Source organism: Balaenoptera ricei, chromosome 6 (assembly GCF_028023285.1).
Source record: "Balaenoptera ricei isolate mBalRic1 chromosome 6, mBalRic1.hap2, whole genome shotgun sequence".
Classification (NCBI taxonomy): Eukaryota; Metazoa; Chordata; class Mammalia; order Artiodactyla; family Balaenopteridae; genus Balaenoptera; species Balaenoptera ricei.
Genome location: NC_082644.1, coordinates 48190637 through 48214666, shown reverse-complemented (window position 1 = coordinate 48214666; position 24030 = coordinate 48190637). Strand labels below are relative to the sequence as shown.

The 24030-nt window shown below is 38.4% G+C and overlaps 1 long non-coding RNA gene across 3 annotated transcripts in view; it reads right to left on the bottom strand.

Moving 5' to 3' along the window:
- LOC132367784 (uncharacterized) overlaps positions 1–24030 on the bottom strand; it is a 1019157-nt gene that overhangs the window by 953250 nt on the left and 41877 nt on the right. For all 3 annotated transcript variants that reach the window (XR_009503855.1, XR_009503857.1, XR_009503856.1), the window contains exon 2: positions 17788–17879. This is a non-coding gene — a long non-coding RNA (uncharacterized LOC132367784). The remainder of the gene's footprint in view (positions 1–17787; positions 17880–24030) is intronic.

The following is a 24030-nucleotide window of genomic DNA, read 5'->3' as shown; positions in this document are numbered from 1 at the left end:
CCACTTTTGTGTTCCCTAGTTTGGGTTCAACATATTTTGCAAAAAAAATCAGGGGGAATGAATTGATATTAAGTCATTTCTTTTAGGAAAATCTGATATTTAGAATGCACACCAAGAAAAATGGTGGTAAAAAAGAATTCTCTCATTTTACCCCTCCTGAAGGCATTTCTATCTCTGAAAAGAGCAGGTGAAGAAAAACAGGATGGCAAAGACTCAGTCAGGAACTCCTGAACATGTATCTCATAGCTGATTCCTCTTCTGCTAGCCCAAGAGACAGGCATGACATCTGTCAATGGGACTAAAAAATTATTAGGTCAGAAACTTAGTCTCGTTCATTGCTATTACCCCCAGGAACCAGACAGTACCTGGAGATAATAGATCCTCAATAAATGCTTGTTCAATAAATGAAAGATTGGTCTTCTTGCTCTGAAAACATGCAGGCCAAGGCCTGTGAAGTTTTCAGCTACTGCTTGAGTAGAGATCTGTTTTTACCTGAACAGCAAGGGAAGGAAAAAAAATCATGACAAGGGTAGTAAGAAAGTATGAAGGGCTGATTTGTGAGATGTTGAAAAAAAGTGTTCACATGCCCTCCAAATACCAGACCCCTCCCAGTTTACTGCTGTCAGTAATCAAATTTCATTACAGTGCTCCACAGAAAAATTATTGAAGACTTATGAGTCATTTACATCTGTGCCTAAAATGAGGTTATGCTGTCCTTTCCTGCGAGCAGGTTTTGAAAAGGGAACAGACGAGGGAAAACAGGTTGTCAAATAATATCCAGTCCAGGGGCTTAGGAGTCTGGATTCCAGGCCTTGCCGACATTGGCTGGGTGTGTGAGATTTCCAAGCCCCTCATTCTTTCTCGGACTCAGCTTCCTTATCTGTAAAGTGAGAAGCATGGATCCAATTGACCTCGGTGATCTCAGTGAGAGGCCATAGATCAGCCATTTTGCCTTTTACAGACCTGGAATCTAGATTAACATCAACTACTTCTTTTTCCCTTAAGTAGCTCTGGCATCGCACAGGTACACACATCTCAGTAAATGACCATCTACTCACTCTCTTGTTGCTTGAGCACCTTGGGAAACCCCACCTGGTCTAGAGAGATGACTAGCCCAGACAAAATGTCCTACGATAAAGACCAGCATTTTCAGCTTGCCTATTTTATACTCGAGGCAACTGTGTTTCAGAGAGGTTAAGTGACTAGCATAAGTTGTCCAGCCAGCAAGAGAAAAAAAAATGTTACTTAAACTCAGGCCTCTGGGATCCCAGTTGAGGTTTCCCATACCACTTCTCCCTATATCTTTACAGCTGAGTAAGTTTTAAAACCATTTCTGGGGTTGATTAAAGTCTTCTTTTTTCTTTAAGTAAAATTTCCCAGTTTTACTGGGGACACTGAAAGTACTATGGGGAAGAGATTTTCTGACTTTAATGAGCAAAGAAATCCCTCCTGAAGCTCGTTAAAACCTGTCTACACTACCTGCACCAGAATCATTACTGATGTAAGACATTCAAAGTCTGGAATTATGCTGTTATCTCATAAAATACATAATTTGAGCCAATCCTGACAAATATTGGTATCACTTTATTCAAGCATAGCTTTCAACTTCCAGAGAGTTAATAAATTGGATTCTAACAGTCTTCAGAGAATATGCAATAAGATAAAAACATCTTCCAAAAATTTACAGTATATCTTAGGATGAGTTGAAACATCAGCCAACATTGCAGATGCATTTACGGGGTTTTTAGAGTAGCACACTTCATCATAAACAGCTCTGTGATTCAGTATGGCATTAATAATGGAAAGAACAACCTTTAAAATAAAGTAAATGCATTTGGAACAGTTACTGAGGTGATATCTGTCTCCAAAAACTCAGTTAATAACTTGCGAGTTGATATGATATATTCCTTAGCCTATCTTGTCAGGAAAGATTTATCTTTTGTGTTAAACTTCAAGCTGAAAAATTAAAATAAAACTTGATATCTCTGCGGTAAACTGCCTTCCTCCATTTCCTTCCCCCTTTTAATTTCTATTATTACCAACTTTAGAATTGTTTCTTTGACCCTATGCAATATTTCAATAGGTGGTTTAGATGCCAGATGACTGCCAAAACAAAGTTGTAAATAAACTATGCCTATGCACGTACACATATACATCTCAAGGTGTTAATCAAAAAGGACATAAATCATGAATGCATTTTGCCTTCATACAAATGAAAGTTACAACCACGTGTCCAATGTATTTTAGTCCTATTACTTTTCTTTACAGCTGCTGTCTCAAACTGTTTCAGAGGCCATGAGTACATGTGAATTTTCTTGCCTAGTACCCAGTAAGTCTCCCTTTATTCCTCCATGCTCCCAAGGCACTACGCCATGCATATGTGTCGTGTAAATAGAAATGCTGAAATATGGAAAAGAGAATCTCTTTTTTCATTGTCTCTTCCCCCTTCTCCTCCCATTATTTTCATTTTCCCCTCTTTTCCCTTCCCTCTCCTTCCTCCCATCTCCACTCCCCTCTCTTCCACCTCCCCCATCTCTCACCTTCCAGCTTCTCACTCCTTGAATGCCTTCTTTCTTTTCTCCCCAACATACCTGAGTGAGCAGTCAGGAAGAGCTGAAGGGAAAAAAGGTGTTGAACATCTGTGACTCTCTCATCCAAAACTAAATTAACAGCCTGTAAAAGAATTCACAGTGATTCTAACAGAGCTCCCTGAAGGGAAAAAAAATTATTTTCCTTTATTAATATAGTTGCCAACCAATAAAGTCTGAGTGTATCAAGATGAATCCCACATTGGCCAACAAAACCTATATACAAAAACATGGTTGAATAAACTTGACCCTGCTTGCTTTCCACACACTGCTCATTAGCAGGAAAAGGCGAACAACAGAAGGATCCTTTGGGCACTGTGCTAAGGTAATTTTATAAATGCCACAGTCATGTTTTAATACAATACCAAGATAAGGCACTTACAAGGCTACATTTTCCAGATCTCATCAGAATGAAAATAGAAGCTTAAAATTCTAGAAGACTACTAAAAAGACAGACTTCAATACCATGCCATATTTTAAAAAAAGAAAAAGAAAGGCATTTTTCTAAAGGCTAATAAAGAAATTTTTTTTTAATTGACAAATCAATAAAAATATATCCCATTTCCATTCTACTGCTAATAGTATTCAAATTATAAAACTAAAGTCTATCCTTTTCATGCTTTTTCCTTATATCCAGTGATATGCCTCACCTGTCTGTCAAACAGATGAGAAAAGAAATATCTAACAGCCCTCCAGGTCAGCTAATTATCTAAGAATTGGACACACCAGAACTGTCAAATCCCCATTGTTTTTCTTTTTTTCTTCTTTTCTTCCCCAAGACATGTTGGATGGGGGGTGGGCAGGGCTGGTGCGGGGAGGAGGGGGAGTGGAATTCCCACAAGAATTTCTCTCATAAATAGGACATTAAAAATATCTGAAAAGGGAAAAGTAAAGCAGTGTTTTGATGTGGAATCTTGCAGCAGCTTACAAACCACATACGTGTGGTAAATAAAAGATGCAGTGGTTTTTCTTCCATTGAGACCACTCCTTTTGAACAAAAATATAAAAAATCATTATCATCATCGACAACAAATACTTATGAAGTCCCCTATTATGAACACACCCATCTCATTCAGGATCAAATCAGTTATGGCACACAGGTGCTCTGAGACCTGACCTCACCTGCCTCACCCACATACCCCTTGCTCCACCACCAGCAATTTCCCAAACAGCCCCTGCCTCAGTGAATTTCCACAGTCAGCGCCCTTTGTTGAAAAAGCCTGTCTTCACTTCCCCACTTGCCTAAATCCTATTCAACCATCTAGATTCAGGTCACACCCCACTTCCTTTAAGGAGTCTTTCCTGATTTTAACATCTAAGTTACTATCACTATTCTGATTATTAAGGCCACACTTTGTCCCTAACTAAGAACTTATTATTGCATTTTCCAGCACAGTCCTTAGAAAATGGAAGATGTCACAATATTCTCCTTCAAGGAGCTTCAATCACCTTGGGGATGGAAAACTCACCAAAGAAAACCACACAGGGCTATACTTAAGGGTACAATGCAGAATGTAAGAAGAGTTCAGAGTAAGAAGAAACAGAATAAGTTTAGGACACAGGAGCAAACAGCATGTTCAGTGAGAGTCATTTAATGTTCAAAGGGCACCTATAAGGTATCATCAAGAATGTGGTTCCTTGACTCTTGCACTGTTGGTAGGAAAGTAAATTGATACAGCCACTATGGAGAACAGTATGGAGGTTCCTTAAACAACTAAAAATAGAATTACCATATGACCCAGCAATCTCACTACTGGGCATATACCCAGAGAAAACCATAATTCAAAAAGACACATGCACCCCAATGTTCATTGCAGCACTGTTTACAATAGCCAGGACATGGAAACAACCTAAATGCCCATCGACAAATGAATGGATAAAGAAGATGTGGTACATACATACAATGGAATGTTACTCAGCCATAAAAAGAAACGAAATTGGGTCATTTGTAGAGATGTGGATGGACCTAGAGACTGTCATACAGAGTGAAGTAAGTCAGAAAGAGAAAAACAAATATTGTATATTAATGCATATTTATGGAACCTAGAAAAATGGTACAGATGAACTAGTTTGCAAGGCAGAAATAGAGACACATGTAGAGAACAAACATATGGACACCAAGGGGGGAAAGTTGGGGGGGGGATATATTGGGAGACTGGGATTGACATATATACACTAATACGCATAAAATAGATAACTAATAAGAACCTGCTGTATAAAAAAATTAAATTAAATTAAAAAATTAATATTAAGAGAAAAAGAATGTGGTTCCTTGAGGGTCACTGAGATTGGAAAGGCTTTTCCACAAATATGATAAACTCTACTACAGAAGAGCAAGTGAATATCTCTCTAAGTAAAAATTAAGCTTTTTATTACTTTATGCCTTCATGTGATGTCTTTGGGGAAAATATTGAACTTAACTTGTCTGTTAAAAATACATAAATAACAACAAACATACAAACAAACAGCCTTACAATGAAGTTTACTGTTAAAAGTGTTTCTAAAACTAAGAGAATTCACTGTGGAATTGGAAAATACCACGATGCTTTAGAGATCAATTAATTAGTCCTCAGCACCTCATCAATCCTAGTTATTCAAGATTTAACCAGGAGTAATGGGAATAAATTAGGAAGAAAATTTATGCTGAATATCAGGAACATTTTCTTAACCATTAAATCAATTAGACAATAGAATTTAAAATTAGATATTTAATGTGAAAGATGGAACCAGGAAAGAGAAAATACAATATCAAGAATAAATGAGAAATCATAGTTTTAAAAGGTTCTGCATTATCATTAGCCCATCCTTCTGTGTTTGGAAAGAATGATACTTTGGATTCCTATTCAGATCACTGTATATTCTAAACATTTCAAAAGTTCAGAATATACTTACTAAAATAAAGAAATTAAATTTCTCCAAGGCCATCAAATTCTGCTGTAGAAATCTTACTAAATCCCAGAAAATTTGGACATCCTTTTTGAATATCTACTGAGAATACCAGAAAGTCAGCAACTATTCTTTGCATATTGTTCTGGAATATAATCTTCCAAAAACAGTCAAAAGACATCATGCAGGCTATCAGGATATCCCAATTCTGGGCTATATATAATGAAATCCAACAGAACTTGGAAAGTAATGAAGAGGAGAAAACTTACTTCCAGCAACATGGGGGAAGAGACACAATGGCCAACCGTTCCAACTGAAAGTAATTAAAATACTGAATAAAATATGCTATTAAGAATATGGTTCTAAAAACGCACCGATATGTTAGCAAGTTATGCTCAGAGGCCAAAAACTAGGCAAGATTAGGAAATCAGGCAGAGAAGTAGAGCTCTGAGCACGTTTGCTGCAAGCAAACTTGAGCTTTAGTTTTACACCAATGAAGGGCACAGAGGCCAATGAGGTCATGTCCCCACCCAAGGTGGGCAGTCTAATAGAAGACTCCTCTGCATGAAGTTGCAATTCCAAATGCATTTGACCTTAGTATAAAGGCAAACCAAAAATAAACCTAGTCAAGTGAATGCAAGGATAATTGTTTATCTCAAATTTGATACTGATTGAGAGGGAGATTTCCCTCAGAATTTACAAACATAAACTAATCCTCATGAAGTTTTGCCTCAATTTACATTACCTGAGTGACATTAAAAAACTAAACAAAACCAATAACTTAGTTTAAAGTAGTTCTGGGCTAAAAGTGCCCTCTGGCATCTGACAGAATCAAATGTAAATTTTCTCTGAAAGAGCATGCCCCATATATGTTCTCAAAGAATTCCTACTTATTAAGTTCTAGGAAAAATAATGTTGCATAAAAAAACCAACCAAACAAACAAAATACAGACTTGGGCAAGACACCTTGAGTGACATATAGAAGAACAATAGTCAGAAAATTCAGACCAGAAAAATCTTCAGATACTGGAGTTATCAGACATAAAATATGAAATTAATATATTTGATGTATTTTTAAAGGAAGAGATTAAAAATATGAAGAGAGAAAAAGTAAGCATATTAAAAAAAACCAGATATCCAGAAATGAAAAATATAATCATTCCCATTAATAACCCAGTGAATAGGTTTCAGTGCTGTGGTAGCCAGCCTTTGAAATGGCCCTAAATAATCCTTCCTGGTAGTCACACCCTTGTATGGTACATTCCTACAATGTACCAGAGTTGGTTTCTGTGACCAACAGAATATGGTGCAAGAGATGGTATGCACTTCTGAGTTTAGGTTTTAAAAGATGCTGTGCCAGATGTGCAGCACTCAAGGCCACCAGCACACAGTTCCCTTGCAGAGAGGCCTCAGGAAAGAATCTTGGTCAAGGCCAGTAATAGTGGAGCTAAGGACACCTCAGTAGCACCCCAGAACTCGGAGGAGTAAACACTCCTGCTAAGATAGATGACACAATTTGTATCACAAAACACTGTGCTGGCCAAGCATTCATGACTGTGTGTTCTCTGTGGGTTATAATAGCTCATAAGGAAAATAAACCAGAGTTCCTTTGTTGTTTTTTTTTAAATGCTGTGGCTCCTATTTTCTGTGTGTGTGTGTGTGTGTCTCACACATCACTATCATCCTCAGCATCATCATCATCTCATCACTCTAGAAGAAGCCACCCTGCCAAAAAATGAGGAAGCCTCCTGCCAACAGCCCCATAAGCAAGCCTGGAAGTAGGTCCTCCCGCACGCTCACATGACTGCATCACTAGCTTGCAGGTTGAATACAATTTCATGAGAGACCTTGAGCCAAACCACACACCTAAACCGTTCCTGGACTCCTGATTCTCAGAAATTCTGAGAGATAATGACTTGTTATTTTATACTGCTAAGTCTTAGAGTAATTGGTTACACAGCAATGGATAACTAATGGATAACTTAGACATAGCTGAAAATAGAATGAGCTAGAAGACAGAGAAAAAAATTTCAGAATATTGGACATAAAGACAGAGACATGGAAAGTTGGAAAGATAAGAAACATTGAGGATAGATTCAGATGGTGTAATATATATCTAATTCGAGTTCCAGAGGAAAAGAGAGAGAATGTACTAAAAAATATATGGTTATACTTTTTAAGAATGGATGAAGTGATCAAACCACAGACTCAAGAAGATCAACAAATCCTAAGCAGAATAAATAACAAGAAAACCATACCTAGACTTATCAAGATTTAATTGAAAACACCAAAGATAATAAATCTTATAAACAGAAGAAGAATAGAGACAGTTTACCACTGAAAGAGCAAGAGATGAAACCCAACAGCAACAGTGACACCAGACAACAGTAAAATCCCAAAAGAAGTACTTCAGGCAGAAGTAAAGTGATCCCAGATGAAAATTCTGAGATTCAAGAAGGAATGATGGACAAAGGCAGAAATGAATATATGGGATAATCTAAAGAGACCCAGACTGTATAAAACAAAAATAATAATGGCTTGTGTGGTTAAGAAAAAAGAAATGGCACTAATATTTATGGCAGCAATAGCATAGAAGTCACAAGAGGTAATGAGGGAGGCAGGTGATGGGAGGTAAAGTGTGGAATGGTCTTTATATTATTTGGGAGAAGGTAGAAATATTGAGTTACTTTAGCCTTTGAAAAGTAATCATAGTGAAATTTATATGATAGCAACTAAATGAAAAGAAATATAGTGAATAACGTTTACACCAATAGTGTAGAGAGGAAAAAAAAAGGAATGAGAAGAAAAATAATCAATCCAGAAGAAATAAAGAAGAGGGAGAAAAAGAAACATAAATGAGACAAGCAGTCTTCAAAATAAATTGCTAGAAAAAATATTCAACATATCAGTAATTACAATAAATGTAAATGAATTTAATGTTCTAATTAGCAAAACTGTCAGACGGATTGTTTGAGCTGGTTGTATTCTGTTGATAAGACACATAACCAAAGTATATGCCCCAGTAAGACTGAAAGTAAAAAGATATGAAACTAAACTGAAAGAGAGTTGGTATACCCATACCAATATCAGAAAAAGTAGACCTCAAACAAAAAGCATTGCTACAGATAAAAGTATGCAGCCACGGGGGCGGAGTCAAGTGGTGGTGTGGGAAGACACGGAGTTAGCGTCTCCCCACAACTAGGGCGCCTGCCAGTCACTGGTGGGGAACTCTGACCCCCAAGGAGATGGGAGGAATCCCAGAGCAAACCATTAGGACGTAGGGGGACCAAGTGGGGGAGGAGAAGTGGAGGCCAGACAAGATTGGCGCCCCTGAGTCTGGGGAGATCAGGAGAGGCAGGAGGGAGGGGCCCTCTGGGAAGAGCGGGATAAACCGAGGGCGATGGCCCCGCTCACTCGGCCGGGGAGCCTGCTGATCTCCCAAGCCAGTTCCTCCCCCTCTAAACCCCCCTCTAGGCCACATGGGTCCTTGAGGACACAGGAAGGAGGCCGAGGGGACAACAGGAGAGGCAGGCAGGAGGGACCCTTGGGGAGGAGTGGGAGAGGAGAGGAGGGCATTTGCCCCACCCACTCAAGCCCAGGAAGCCTGCTGGTCTCCCAGGTGAGGTCTCCTGCCCTCTGACATTAGGGGTGGGGGCACTTCTGGGCCCCTTCTGTTCCTTGAGCCTAAGCCCCACCCCCCATAGGCCCCAGGGCCTTTTCCAGCACTATGGGTCCTGAGCATTGGCCCTGCCCACTGCCCAAACCTCGCCCTTACTTATGCCATGCTCTCCACAGCCAAGGCCCTCCCCCCAACTTATTTGTTTTTTTCTTCTTTTCTCTCCTCCTCTTTTTTACTATTGTGGTACTGATGTACCTTCTGGTTGTTGACTCATTTATATTTTTATTTTTACATTCTTTCTAACATATCTGTTAGTTTCCAAGTCTAATTTTATCTTTTACTTTGTTATTGTTCTCTCTCTTTTTTTTTTTTGCCACCACACGTGGCTTGTGGGACCTTGATTTGGGAGCCTGGGTCAGGAAGAAGTTCCTGCAGTGGGAGCTCTGAGTCCAAACCACTGGACTAACAGAGAACCTCAGACCCCAGGGAATATTCAACAGAGTGAGGTCTCACAGAGTTCCTCATCTCAGCACCAAGAGACAGCTCTACCCAGTAGCCTACGAACCCCACCTTAGGTCAAACAACCAGTAAAACAGGAACACAATACCACTCAAAAAAAAAAAAAAAATGAGAGGGCAAAAATATGTGGCACAGATGAAAGAGCAAGGTAAAAACCTATAAGACCAAATAAACGAAGAGGAAATAGGCAATCTACCTGAAAAAGAATTCTGAGTAATGATAGTAAAGATGTAGCAGAATCTCGGAAATAGAATGGAAGCACGGACTGAGAAAATACAAGAAATGTTTAACAAAGATCTAGAAGAACTAAAGAACAAACAAACAGAGATGAACAACACAATAACTGGAATGAAAAATACACTAGAAGGAATCAATAACAGAATAACAGAGGCAGAAGAACGAATGAGTGAGCTGGAAGACAAAATGGTGGAAATAAGTGCTGAGGAGCAGAATAAAGAAAAAAGAATGAAAATAATTGAAGACAATCTCAGAGACCTCTAGGACAACACTAAATGCACCAACATTCGAATTATAGGGGTCCCAGAAGAAGAAGAGAAAAAGAAAGGGTCTGAGAAAATATTTGAAGAGGTTATAGTGGACAACTTCCCTAACATGGGAAAGGAAATAGTCACCCAACTCCAGGAAGCACAGAGAGCCCCATAGAGGATAAACCCTAGGAAAAACACACCAAAACACATATTAATCAAGCTAACAAAAATTAAATTCAAAGAAAAAATGTTAAAAGGAGCAAGGGAAAAACAAAAAATAACATACAAAGGAATCCCCATAAGGTTATCAGCTGATTTTTCAGTGGAAACTCTGCACACCAGAAGGGGGTGGCAGGATATACTTAGAGTGATGAAAGAGAAAAACCTACAACCAAGATTACTCTACCCAGCAAGGATCTCATTCAGATTCGATGGAGAAGCCAAAAGCTTTTCAGACAAACAAAAGCTAAGAGAATTCAGCAATGCAAAACCAGCTTTACAACAAATGATAAAGAAACTTTTCTAAGTGGGAAACACAAGAGAAGGAAAAGACCCACAAAAACAAACCCAAAACAATTAAGAAAATGGTAATAGGAACAGACATATCGATAATAACCTTGAATGTAAATGGATTAAATGCCCCAACCAAAAGACACAGACTGGCTGAACAGAGACAAAAACAAGACCCATATATATGCTGTCTACATGAGACCCACTTCAGACCTAGGGACACATAAAGACTGAAAGTGAGGGGATGGAAAAAGATATTCCATGCGAATGAAAATCAAAAGAAAGCAGGAGTAGCAATACTCATATGAGATAAAATAGCCTTTAAAATAAAGAATGTTACAAGAGACAAGGAAGAACACTACATAATGATGAAGGGATCAATCCCAGAAGAAGATATAACAATTATAAATATATATGCACCCAACATAGGAGCACCTCAATACATAAGGCAACTGCTAACAGTTCTAAAAGAGGGAATCGACAGTAACACAAAAACAGTGGGGGACTTTAACACCGCTCTAACACTAATGGACAGATCATCCAAACAGAAAATTAATAAGGAAACACAAGCTTTAAATGACACAATAGACCAGAGATTTAATTGATATTTATGGGACATTCCATCCAAAAACAGCAGATTACACTTTCTTCTCAAGTGCACATGGAACATTCTCCAGGATGGATCATATCCTGGGTCACAAATCAAGCCTCAGTAAATTTAAGAATATTGAAATCATATCAAACATCTTTTCTGACCACAATGCAATAATATTAGAAATCAATTACAGGGAAAAAATGTAAAAAACAAACACATGGAGGCTAAACAATACACTACTAAATAACCAAGAGATCACTAAAGAAATCAAAGAGGAAATCAAAAAATATCTAGAGACAAATGACAATGAAAACACGATGATACAAAACCTATGGGAGGCAGCAAAAACAGTTCTAAGAGGGAAGTTTATAACAATACAATCCTACCTCAAGAAACAACAAACATCTCAAATAAACAATCTAACCTTACACCTAAAGGAACTAGAAAAAGAAGAACAAACAAAACCCAAAGTTAACAGAAGGAAAGAAATCATAAATATCAGAGCAGAAATAAATGAAATAGGAACAAAGAAAACAACAGCAAAGATCAATAAAACTAAAAGCTTGTTCTTTGAGAAGATAAACAAAATTGATAAACCATTAGCCAGACTCATCAAGAAAAAGAGGGAGAGGACTCACATCAATAAAATTAGAAATGAAAAAGGAGAAGTTACAACAGACACTGCAGAAATACAAAGCATCCTAAGAGACTACTACAAACAACTCTACGCCAATAAAATGGACAACCTGGAAGAAACAGACAAATTCTTAGAAAGGTATAAACTTCCAAGACTGAACCAGGAAGAAATAGAAAATATGAACAGACCAATCACAAGTAATGAAATTGAAAATGTCATTAAAATCTTCCAACAAACAAAAGTCAAGGACCAGATGGCTTCACAGGTGAATTCTATCAAACATTTAGAGAAGTGCTAACATCTATCCTTCTCAAACTCTTCCAAAAAATTGCAGAGGAACACTCCCAAACTCATTCTATGAGTCCACCATCACCCTGATACCAAAACCAGACAAAGGTACTACAAAAAAAGAAAATTACAGACCAATATCACTCATGAATATAGATGCAAAAATTCTCAACAAAATACTAGCAAACAGAATCCAACAACACATTAAAAGGATCATACACCGTGATCAAGTGGGATTTATCCCAGGGATGCAAGGATTCTTCAATATACGCAAATCAATCAATGTGATACACCATATTAACAAACTGAAGAATAAAAACCATATGATCATCTCAATAGATGCAAAAAAAGCTTTTGACAAAATTCAACACCCATTTATGATGACAACTCTCCAGAAAATGGGCATAGAGGGAACCTACCTCAACATAATAAAGGCCATATAGGACAAACCCACAGCAAACATCATTCTCAATGGTGAATAACTGAAAGCATTTCCTCTAACATCAGGAACAAGACAAGGATGTCCACTCTCACCACTATTATTCAACATTGTTTTGGAAGTCCTAGCCATGGTAATCAGAGAAGAAAAAGAAATAAAAGGAATACAAATTAGAAAAGAAGAAGTAAAACTGTCACTGTTTGCAGATGACATGGTACTATACATAGAGAATCCTAAAGATGCCACCAGAAAACTACTAGAGCTCATCAATGAATTTGGTAAAGTTGCAGGATACAAAATTAATGCACAGAAATCTCTTGCATTCCTATACACTAATGATGAGAAATCTGAAAGAGAAATTAAGGAAACACTCCCATTTACCATTGCAACAAAAAGAATAAAATACCTAGCAATAAACCTAGCTAGGGAGACGAAAGACCTATATGCAGAAAACCATAAGACACTGATGAAAGAAATTAAAGATGATACCAACAGATGGAGAGATATACCATGTTCTTGGATTGGAAGAATCAATATTGTGAAAATGACTCTACTACCCAAAGCAATCTACAGATTCAATATAATCCCTATCAAATTACCAATGGCATTTTTTACAGAACTAGAACAAACATTCTTAAAATTTGTATGGAGACACAAAAGACCCTGAATACCAAAAGCGGTCTTGAGGGGGAAAAAAAACGAGCTGGAGGAATCAGACTCTCTGACTTCAGACTATACTACAAAGCCACAGTAATCAAGACAATATGGTACTGGCACAAAAACAGAAATATAGATCAATGGAACAGGATAGAAAGCCCAGAGATAAACCCACACACCTATGGTCAACTAATCTATGACAAAGGAGGCAAGGATATACAATGGAGAAAAGACACTCTCTTCAATAAATTGTGCTGGGAAAACTGAACAGCTACATGTAAAAGAATGAAATTAGAACACTCCCTAACACCATACACAAAAATGAACTCAAAATGAATTAGAGACCTAAATGTAAGATGTGACACTATAAAACTCTTAGAGGAAAACATAGGCAGAACACTCTTTGACATAAATCACAGCAAGATCTTTTTTGATCCACATACTAGAGTAATGGAAATAAAAACAAAAATAAACAAATGGGACCTAATGAAACTTCAAAGCTTTTGCACAGCAAAGGAAACTACAAACAAGATGAAAAGACAACCCTCAGAATGGGAGAAAATATTTGCAAATGAATCAATGGACAAAGGATTAATCTCCAAAATATATAGACAGTTCATGCAGCTCAACATATAAAAAACAAACAACCCAATCCAAACATGGGCAGAAGACCTAAGTAGACATTTCTCCAAAGACATGCAGATGGCCAAGAAGCATATGAAAAGCTGCTCAACATCACTAATTATTAGAGAAATGCAAATCAGAACTACAATGAGGTATCACCTCACACCAGTTAGAATGGGCATCATCACAAAATCTATAAAGAACAAATGCTGGAGAGGGTGTGGAGAAAAGGGAACCCTCTTGCACTGTTGGTGGGAATGTAAATTGATACAGCCACTATGGAGAACAGTATGGTGTTTCCTTAAAAAACTAAAAATAGAATTATCACATGACCCAGCAATCCCACTACTGGGCATATACCCAGAGAAATCCATAATTCAAAAAGACACATGCACCCCAGTGTTCACTGCAGCACTATTTACAATAGTCAGGATATGGAAGCAACCTAAATGCCCATCGACAGACGAATGCATAAAGAAGATGTGGTACATATATACAATGGAATATTACTCAACCATAAAAAGGAATGAAATTGGGTTATTTGTAGAGATGTGGATGGACCTAGAGACTGTCATACAGAGTGAAGTAAGTCAGAAAGAGAAAAACAAATATCATATATTAACGCATATATGTGGAACCTAGAAAAATGGTACAGATGAACCAGTTTGCAGGGCAGAAATTGAGACACAGATGTAGAGAACAAAAGTGTGGACACCAAGGGGGAAAGCCGCAGGGGGTGGGGGTGGGGGTGTGATTAATTTGGAGATTGGGATTGACATGTATACACTGATGTGTATAAAATTGATGACTAATAAGAACCTGCTGTATAAAAAAATAAATAAAATAAAATTCAAAACTTCAAAAAATATAAATAAATAATAAATAAATAAAAATAAAAAGAAACACGTAATTTGCCCCTCAAAACCAGCACTCTCCAAATCACCTAGTTTGGTTAACAAATCCACCAATAACTGTAACAGTAAAAAACATGAAATGATTTTTCATTTTTTTAGAAAAGTTCAGTGAAAGCATGATGGTAATAACTATGCTAGTGGACAGGCAAAGATTCTAGAGATTGGGAATGATCTTCACCCTTTAGAAGAATAGGTTGGACACTTTCCACATGACATGATAACAGAATACCTGAAAACAAAGTCCCTCCTGAATATTTACAGTAGAGTTGTAGCTAATCAGACAGATGTTTAGCTCTATCTCAGATGTTTGTTCAAAATAGCATCAATTCTCATTTTTTTCAATGAGGTATAAAGATAGTCTAAGGAATTGTTAACAGGGTGCCTTGTCTGGAAGCACTCTCAGAGCACGAAGGTCCTCGAGGTAGAGATCTGAAGGTCGAATGGGGAATGGAGGGTGCACACCCCACCCAGCAGCCAGGAACCTATTATCCACCATGGGTTTCTGTTAAGTGAAGGAAAACGCCCTTCAGTAATGAGAGGTCTGCAGCCAGGTGCAATCAAAACCCAACTGCATCCTGCAAGCCAAAGAGTTTGTTTCATGTGAGTTTTTTAACTCCAGACACTAGAAATCTCTCAAATGACCTGCTGCAGTAGTTTTCAGTCTTCAAGTTCTCCTTTGCATATTTGACCGATGTCAAAAAAAGGACCGAAGAAATACATCTCAATGCAGAGCTGCATTTTTTTTTTTTTTTTTTTTTTGGTTTGCCTAACATGCCCCTCCATTTTGCTGCACTTCCTAAAAATTAAGCAAGGGCACTTCTGCAGTGTCATGGTTGTTGGCAGTGAGACAGGTTCCTCAATAGCGCATTTACACCTGGGTAATTCTCTGCAGTCCTAATTGGTCTGAGAGCCGACGCTAACTTGAAGGTCTGTGATCAGTGACGAATAATCAAATGATTCCCGAATCGCTAAGGTCACAGAGTCCAGAAATGACAGAGCTCTTTCCTGCACATCACTTCTTCCTGTTGGGTTTTCAAAAGAGGCTTCACCTAAAATGATGATTAGAGAAACAATTCCAACTACTCTCCTCCAAAGTGTGGTGAATACAACTTTGAGTTCAGCTACATCATCACTTTCCACAAAGTGACACCTGGACAGATGCTGTTTCACTTTGCTGTGTAAGCTGATGCCGAGTCGTCTGAGGTTGTTAGAGGAATCCTTTCCATGTTGAAGGTTACACTTCATGGTTCTGCAGCTGAGAGGAAAGTGAGGCTGATAACAGCCCATGCTCTGCTTGCAGAACCTCTGCCCTTGTGCACGGTCACCTCCACCTAGAGGAAGGCACGTCTTTTTCCTCCCAACAAGGCCCCCTGTGCTGACCAAGATTTACACTTTCAGGGCTGTGACCACCCAGAAGAGGCCCCTTTCTCTAATTCATACACACGTGCCTAAAAGCCAGGCGTGGCACTCCTCATGTTGGTTAGTGTGACCTGATGAAAAGAACACCCACATGAGAGTCTTTGAAACCTTCAGCTAAATCTCGTGAACCACTTACCATCATCTGATCTTGGGAAACTTAAGTACAGCTCTAAGCTATAGTTTCCTCATTTTAAAAATGGGGATAATATTGTAAAACTTGCAAGATTGACATGAAGACTAAGTTAAACAACATGAAAGTACATAATAGATGTTCAGGAAATTTAACTTTCCCTTTCTTTTCACCATCTTTCTGGTTTGTATTACAGTAATGAACATTTGTATAGTCAGTTTACCACTTGCTGACTTTTTTTTTTCATTCTACCTTAGATCTTTTTAAAAAAATTGTATTGAAGTATAGTTGATTTACAATGTTGTGTTACTTTCAGGTATACAGCACAGTGATTCAGTTATATATTATATATATTCTCTTTCAGATTCTTTTCCCTTATAGGTTACTATAAAATACTGAGTATAGTTTCCTGTGCTATACAGTAGGTCCTTGCTGGTTATCTGTTTTATATATAATAGTGTGTATATGTTAATCCCACCCTCCTAATTTATCCCCCCCACCCTTTCCCCTTTGGTAACCGTAAATTTGTTTTCTATGTCTGTGGTCTATTTCTGTTTTGTAGATAAATTCATTTGTATCTCATTTTCTATAGATTCTATATATAAGTGATATCATATAATATCTTTCTTTCTCTGAGGCCACCATCATCCTGATACCAAAACCAGACAACGGTACCACAAAAAAAGAAAATTACAGGCCAATATCACTGATGAACATAAACACAAAAAATCCTCAACGGAACACTAGCAAACCGAATCCAGCAATACATTAAAAGGATCATACCTATGATCAAATTGGATTTATCCCAGGATGCAAAGATTTTTCAATATTTTCAAATCAATCAGTGTGATACACCACATTAACAAATTGAATAATAAAAACCATATGATCATCTCAATAGAAGCAGAAAAATCTTTTGATAAAACTCAACACGTATTTATGATAAAAAGTCTCTAGAAAGTGGGCATAGAGGGAACCTACCTCAACATAATGAAGGCCATATATAACAAACCCACACCTAACATCATACTCAATGGTGAAAAGGTGAAAGCATTTCCTCTAAGATCAGGAATAAGACAAGGATGCCTACTTTTGCCACTTGTATTCAACATAGTTTTAGAAGTCCGAGCCACAGCAATCAGAGAAGAAAAAGAAATAAAAGGAATACAAATTGGAAAAGAAGAAGTAAAACTGTCACTGTTTGCAGATGACATGATAGTATACAGAGAAAATTCTAAAGTTTCTGACTATTTATATATCTATCTCACTTAATGCTCCTGAAGCACATAGGAAAATGGAGACAAAGAGATACATGCTGATGGTTTACCTAGGATATGACCAAAGCTGGTTACAGCACTGTCCAATGGCTTCAGGTTGGGATTACTAAGATTGTGATACCTTAGCAGAAGAAGATATAACAGGCGATATTTTGCTAATATAATCATAGCATGAACCTAGAAATAAAGCCACTCACCATTCACCAGAGATTTGCAGTTTGGAAGTTCTTCAGTCTCTATGGAGGGAGGATGAAACCACATATGCCATGTTCTCTACCAAGTCTTCTGCCTTGTAAAGAAAAAGAAAAAATAATGCAACCATTGCTTCAGGGAATGACAGTAATATTGTTAGAGTGCCAGAGAGTATAAAATTTGCTTCCAGGTTTTTTATATATTCAAAAAATATTTATTGAACATCTATTATATCTTCAATATAATTCTAACTTTCAGGATACAGCACAGAATACAGCAGACAAAATATCTGCTCCCAAGGACCTTACATTCTAGTGGGAATAACCAACAATAGACAAAGTGACAAATAAATACATATCAGGAGGTAATAAATTCTATTAATAAAAATAAAGCAGAGATGGAGGAATATAAGAGAACAGATCCTCTGTGAGGCAGGGGTATGGGCTGATATAGTTAAGGAGATCTCTGATAAATGAATATTGACATTATTTCCAAAAACAAAAAGTACTGCTTTGTTCCCTTTTAAAGAAAAATAACAGCAAAATAAAACAAACAAAACAAAAAGCAAGCTCAGAAGTTGAGACCCTGCCTTTACTTTCATAATTCCCATCTCCACTTATACTTTGCCCCTGTGAAATCTACAAGCACACAGCACTGAGGCTCCCAGAGAATGAGACTTCCTTCCCAACCTCCTCTTTATCTGAATTTTTCCTCTGGGCCAACAATTCCTATCCTCTGATATACCAAGAACAACAACACAACTCTATTTGAATGTGAAAATCTTCAGGAACATTACAAAATTTCTCTCATGTTCAACTTATCAAGAACACACTGGCATACTTTTAAGCACATCTTGAAACTTAAGCAGTAGCAATGCATAAATAGTACTGCAATCAAGTCAGAAAGATCAATAGAAAAGGATTTAGGCACTTTAATTTGTTTTTCCGCCCCAGAAGGACAGATTTGATGAAGCAGGACTCTCCATTAAGTTTTTTGAGTATGAAGCTAGATAATACAGCAGAGATTACTGACTCAACGCCCTCATTGTATAAGTGAGGATCTAGGGTCCAGGAAGTTTAGTGATAATAGTTGTTCATACTAATGGAGGCCTATGTGCCTGCAAGTGTACCAAGCGCTTTATTCCCTGTGTTAGTCAAAGTTCTCCAGAGAAATAAAAATAAAACCAATAGAAAATGTGTGCATCTCTCTCTCTCTCTCTCTCTCTCTCTCTCTCTCCACACATATATATATATAGAGAGAGAGACAGACACAGACAGAGAGAGAGAGACACACACGGAGAAAGAGAAGAGGCTTTAAGAAATTGACTCCTAAGCAACTGCCAAGACTTAAACCTATAGGGCAGGCTGGCAAACTGGAAATTCAGATAAGAGTTGGATACACGCACCCCAATGTTCACCACAGCACTATTTACAATAGCCAGGACATGGAAGAAACCTAAGTGTCCACCAACAGATGAATGGATAAAGAAGATGTGGCACATATATACAATGGAATATTACTCAGCCATAAAAAGAAATGAAATTGAGTTATTTGCAGTGAGGTGGATGGACCTATAGACTGTCATACAGAGTGAAGTAAGTCAGAAAGAGAAAAACAAATATCGTATATTAACGCATATATGTGGAATCTAGAAAAATGGTACAGATGAACTTATTTGCAAAGCAGAAATAGAGACACAGACGTAGAGAACAAACATATGGATACCAAGGGGGGAAGGGGGTGTGGGATGGATAGGGAGATTGGGATTGACATATATACACTACTATGTATAAAATAGATAACTAATGAGAACCAACAGCATAGCACAAGGAAATCTACTCAATGCTCTGTGGTGACCTAAATGGGAAGGAAATCCAAGGAAGACAGGATATATGTATCCACGTGGCTGATTCACTTTGCTGTACAGCAGAAACTAACACAACATTGTAAAGCAGCTATACTCCAATAAAAAAAATTAAAAATAAAAAAAAAGAGTTGACGTTACAGTTTTGAGTCTGAAATCCACATGCTGGAAAAGAAAGCAGGTTTTCTATGTTGCAGTCTGAAGGAAGAATTGCTTTTTCTTCAGGAAATCTCAGACTTTGCTTTTGAGATCCTCACCTGATTAGATGAGGCCCACTCACACTATGGAGGGTAATTTGCTTTATTCAAAGTCTACACATCTAAAAAGTACCTTCTCAGCCACATGGAGACTAGTATTTGACCAGATGACTGGGCACCACAGCCTAGTCAAATTGGCACATAATATTAACCATCATATTTCTTTTCTCTTATTATGAAATTAACATTATTATTGCCTATATTTTATAAAGCAGAAAATTGAGGGCTCAGAGATCTCAGGGGACTTGTCTAGGTTACACCATTAGGAAGCATCCATATGGGACAGACTTGAACAGAACCCACCTTTTCAATCATCTGCTCTCTGGCTCCGGTCTCTCCATTAGCATAGAGGTAGGTCCAGAATCTACATTTCTTGATTCCTATGAAGACTGTTAAACCTCATCTGATAAAGACCATCAGGGACACTCCTTATTAACTAACTGCAGCAAAGAGACCACACATGAAGAGGAACCATTGGGCATCTCATCAGCCAAAGGAAAAGATAGAGCTATTATAGGATTTGGGGAGAAGATGCAAGGCAGGTAAAAATGAAGCAATTTTGATAGGCTCAGGACCAAGCAGGACTACATATAAATGATTAACCTGAAGCCTGGGTTCCATAGTGGACTCAGGGTTCTACTTCCTTAGATACTACAATGTTAATATAAATGTAGAAAGTTGTGTCTTAAAAAGCCCATGTGGGGCTTCCCTGGTGGCGCACTGGTTGAGAATCTGCCTGCTAATGCAGGGGACACGGGTTCGAGCCCTGGTCTGGGAAGATCCCACATGCCGCGGAGCAACTGGGCCCGTGAGCCACAACTGCTGAGCCTGCGCGTCTGGAGCCTGTGCCCCGCAACGGGAGGGGCCGCTATAGTGAGAGGCCCGCGCACCGCGATGAAGAGTGGCTCCCGCACCACGATGAAGAGTGGCCCCCGCTTGCCGCAACTAGAGAAAGCCCTCGCACGAAACGAAGACCCAACACAGCTAAAAATAAATAAATAAATTAAAAAAAAAAAAAAAAAAAAAAAGAACCACTGGTCTAATCCCTTCCTACAAAAAAAAAGCCCATCTGAAGCTCTGCAGCTGGGTTAGAAATCAGGCCACTTCTCTGTCTCAAAGTGACTCAGATCTTCCAGGAGAGAATGAGATATTCCATTCTTATGGATGATTTCTCATCATTCTGCTTTATTTATTTTATTTTTTTGCTTTATTTTTAATTAACAAAAAACAGTCTTCACAGGTCCACAATCCCAGGTGCTGAATAGACAAAGATGAACAAGACATCCTAGAATCCTGGTGAGGAGAAAAGGCACATCCACCAAGTAATCACAATGCAGTGTGATGGGGGCAAGGATAGAGGGAGAGACAAGTAAGCTGGCCTCAGGAAGCCAGAAATATTACAGCAAAGATGGCTTCAGTAGAAACAGATGAATCAGAAGAATGAGTAGTTCACCAGGTGAGGAAACAAGAAAGACAGATTACGTCCAAACAACTACAAGGTAGTATGATAAGTAATAGAATGGAGAACTAAATAAAGTGCTTAGAGCTAAACTAATTCTGCCTGACTGACTACCTCAAATTTATCGCTATTATGCTCTCTGAGGCCCTGGGCCATTGCATATCCTGTTTCCTCTTCTGCAAAGTCCTCTCCATCCCCACCCCAGAAACTACCCTCCCATCACTGGCCTAGTGACCACGACTTACCCTTCCAGTCTCAGCCGAAATATGTCCTCTGGGAAGCCTTATTATTTTCACAACTAATGATAGCAAAAATAACAATAATAATATAATAATAGTGAAAGTTTACTGGGTAATTTCTATATGCCAGGCATTTACAAACCACTCTACCCACATCATCTCATTTAATTATTACAAGAACCCATGTGATAATGGTCATGCATTTTGTGGAGGCCACTCAAGATTAGTTAAGTAATTTGTTTTAGTTTAGTTAGCTCAAAAGTGACAAAACCAGGATTTGAATTCATTGAGTCTGATTCCAAAAACAACCTAGCGTCTTAACCATGAAGGTTTTCTGCAGCATTTTCTGCCTTGTGCAAGCATAATCAACCATACCCTCCTTCGTGCCAACTCTGTATCTTTATGCATCTGTGTTATGGTACTATCCTCAGGCTATTAGTCATTTTTCACATGGTTCAAACCTCCATTACATCATGAGGTCTTAAGAGAGGTATTTAACGTGATATCAATCCCTAGTGCCTAGAACTGGTACCTACACACAGTAGAAATTCAGTAAATGTTTGAGAATGAATGACTGAATGACTGAATGGATGGGACCCACTATGTGAAAATCCACATAGGTCACTGTCAGGTATGTTGTCTGAGAATGAACTATGAAGGGTCATGTCATACCCAGGCAACAGGCATTCATGGTGGCTAGGGGAGGAAACGGGCAAAAGAGTGGACAAAGTCCAGTGTAAAGGCTGCAGCATCACTATGCTGTTGAGAGATGGTCCAGACATCCATTGCCTATTCCTTACAAAAATCCCTCCAGGTAGGAGATGGTCAGGGTCATTTTCAGATGGCTGCCCCTTTCCTAACACCCTCCTCAACACATACACACACACACACACACACACACACACAGAGCTTTTATGCCCACACAGGAATATTCTGGCATCTCTAGTTGTCTCCAGTCGGTTACCTCCCAAAAGCTAATAATCCTCACTCACACATCTGCATTTTTAACCCAAGTCCTCACAACCAGGCGTTCCAAGTTCCTGTAAAGGAAGCAAATAGAAACAAAGAGAAAAAGAGCCTTATTGCTCCTGCAGTGTTCTCTCTGGGGACCTTCCGCCCTAGGTTATGGGTGCTCTGTCTTTCTGCTGTTCTTTTCCTGCTTTAATTTAGAGCTCAGAGTTCTGATTGGATTAACTGCCAGGACACTTTGGAAGAGCCCTTGCTCAGCAATATATGTCTGTCCCTTGCAGGGACACTGTATCCCCATATACCATGTCCTCTCCTGAGCTATCTATTGCTTCACATTGTATCCTCTGCACAAAAATTGGCCTTCAGTTCACAGACCTCACTTTGCGGCACCTGTTGCATTAATAACTAGGAAAGTCAGTTCAGCCAAGGGTCAGACATTCACCAAGCATTGTTCCCATGCAGTAAATAATCAGGTAGCAAGGAGGTATCTTTGCAGATTTCACTTTCTTGATATTATGTCCCAAATAGAGAGAACGTTTGTGAAAATACATTTCACCTGTACATGGTAATAGAATGACATTACTTCATTGAAATAATTAGACTGTATTTATTCTATAATATAAAAGTTAAAGTATATTTAATAAAACTAGCAGAATATGGCAATCTATTTGAAACGTGGCATGGAATTCTGCCTTGTCTTTCAGAGACAAGACATTTTATAAGGACAAGAAGAAAAGTCTCCTCAAGTCCTGATTTGTTTTAATCTGGATAGTGTCATGTAATAAAAAAGAAATAGCTTTGAAATCAGATGCATCTGAGGTTAAATCCCAGGTCTGCCATTTAGCATTGGTGTGACCTTTGAGCAAATGACTTCACCTCTCTGAGTTCAATTCCCTCACTTGTAAAAAAGGATACTACTGACTGTCTTACAGGATTGTGGAGGAATGATGGTAATACAGTATGCAAAGTACCTAATAGCACTCCTGACACAAGGAAGGTGTTCAATAAATGGGAATCTCTTTGCATAGGAGGTAGCATGTAGGAAAGATCCCAAGGACCAAGGCATTGTTGCTCTCTTCAGCAGCTACTCTTCCTGCTGTCCTGCTTTCTACTCCTACCCTCTCCTCTCCCAACAATCCTGGTAGCATGAGGGGCTGGCTTAGCAGTAGAACCAATACCCCTTTCTTCTCGTATTGGCATACCAACATTTCAACTCAAATACAGATTTTACCACAAATGAAGGTTCATTTTAGCATACACCTAGGTTTAGAATTTACTAACAATCTCTGGCCACCGAAGCAGCCAATAGACACCATAGCTATACTGCAACCCTTAAAAGAAGCTTTTTAATTTACCTTCTTGATAGTGTTAAGTAATGTAAGGAGACAACTTGAGTTATTTTTTATTCCTTTTGATGGCCAGAATTGTGGCCTTTGAAGGTCCACTTTGTTCCCAAATTA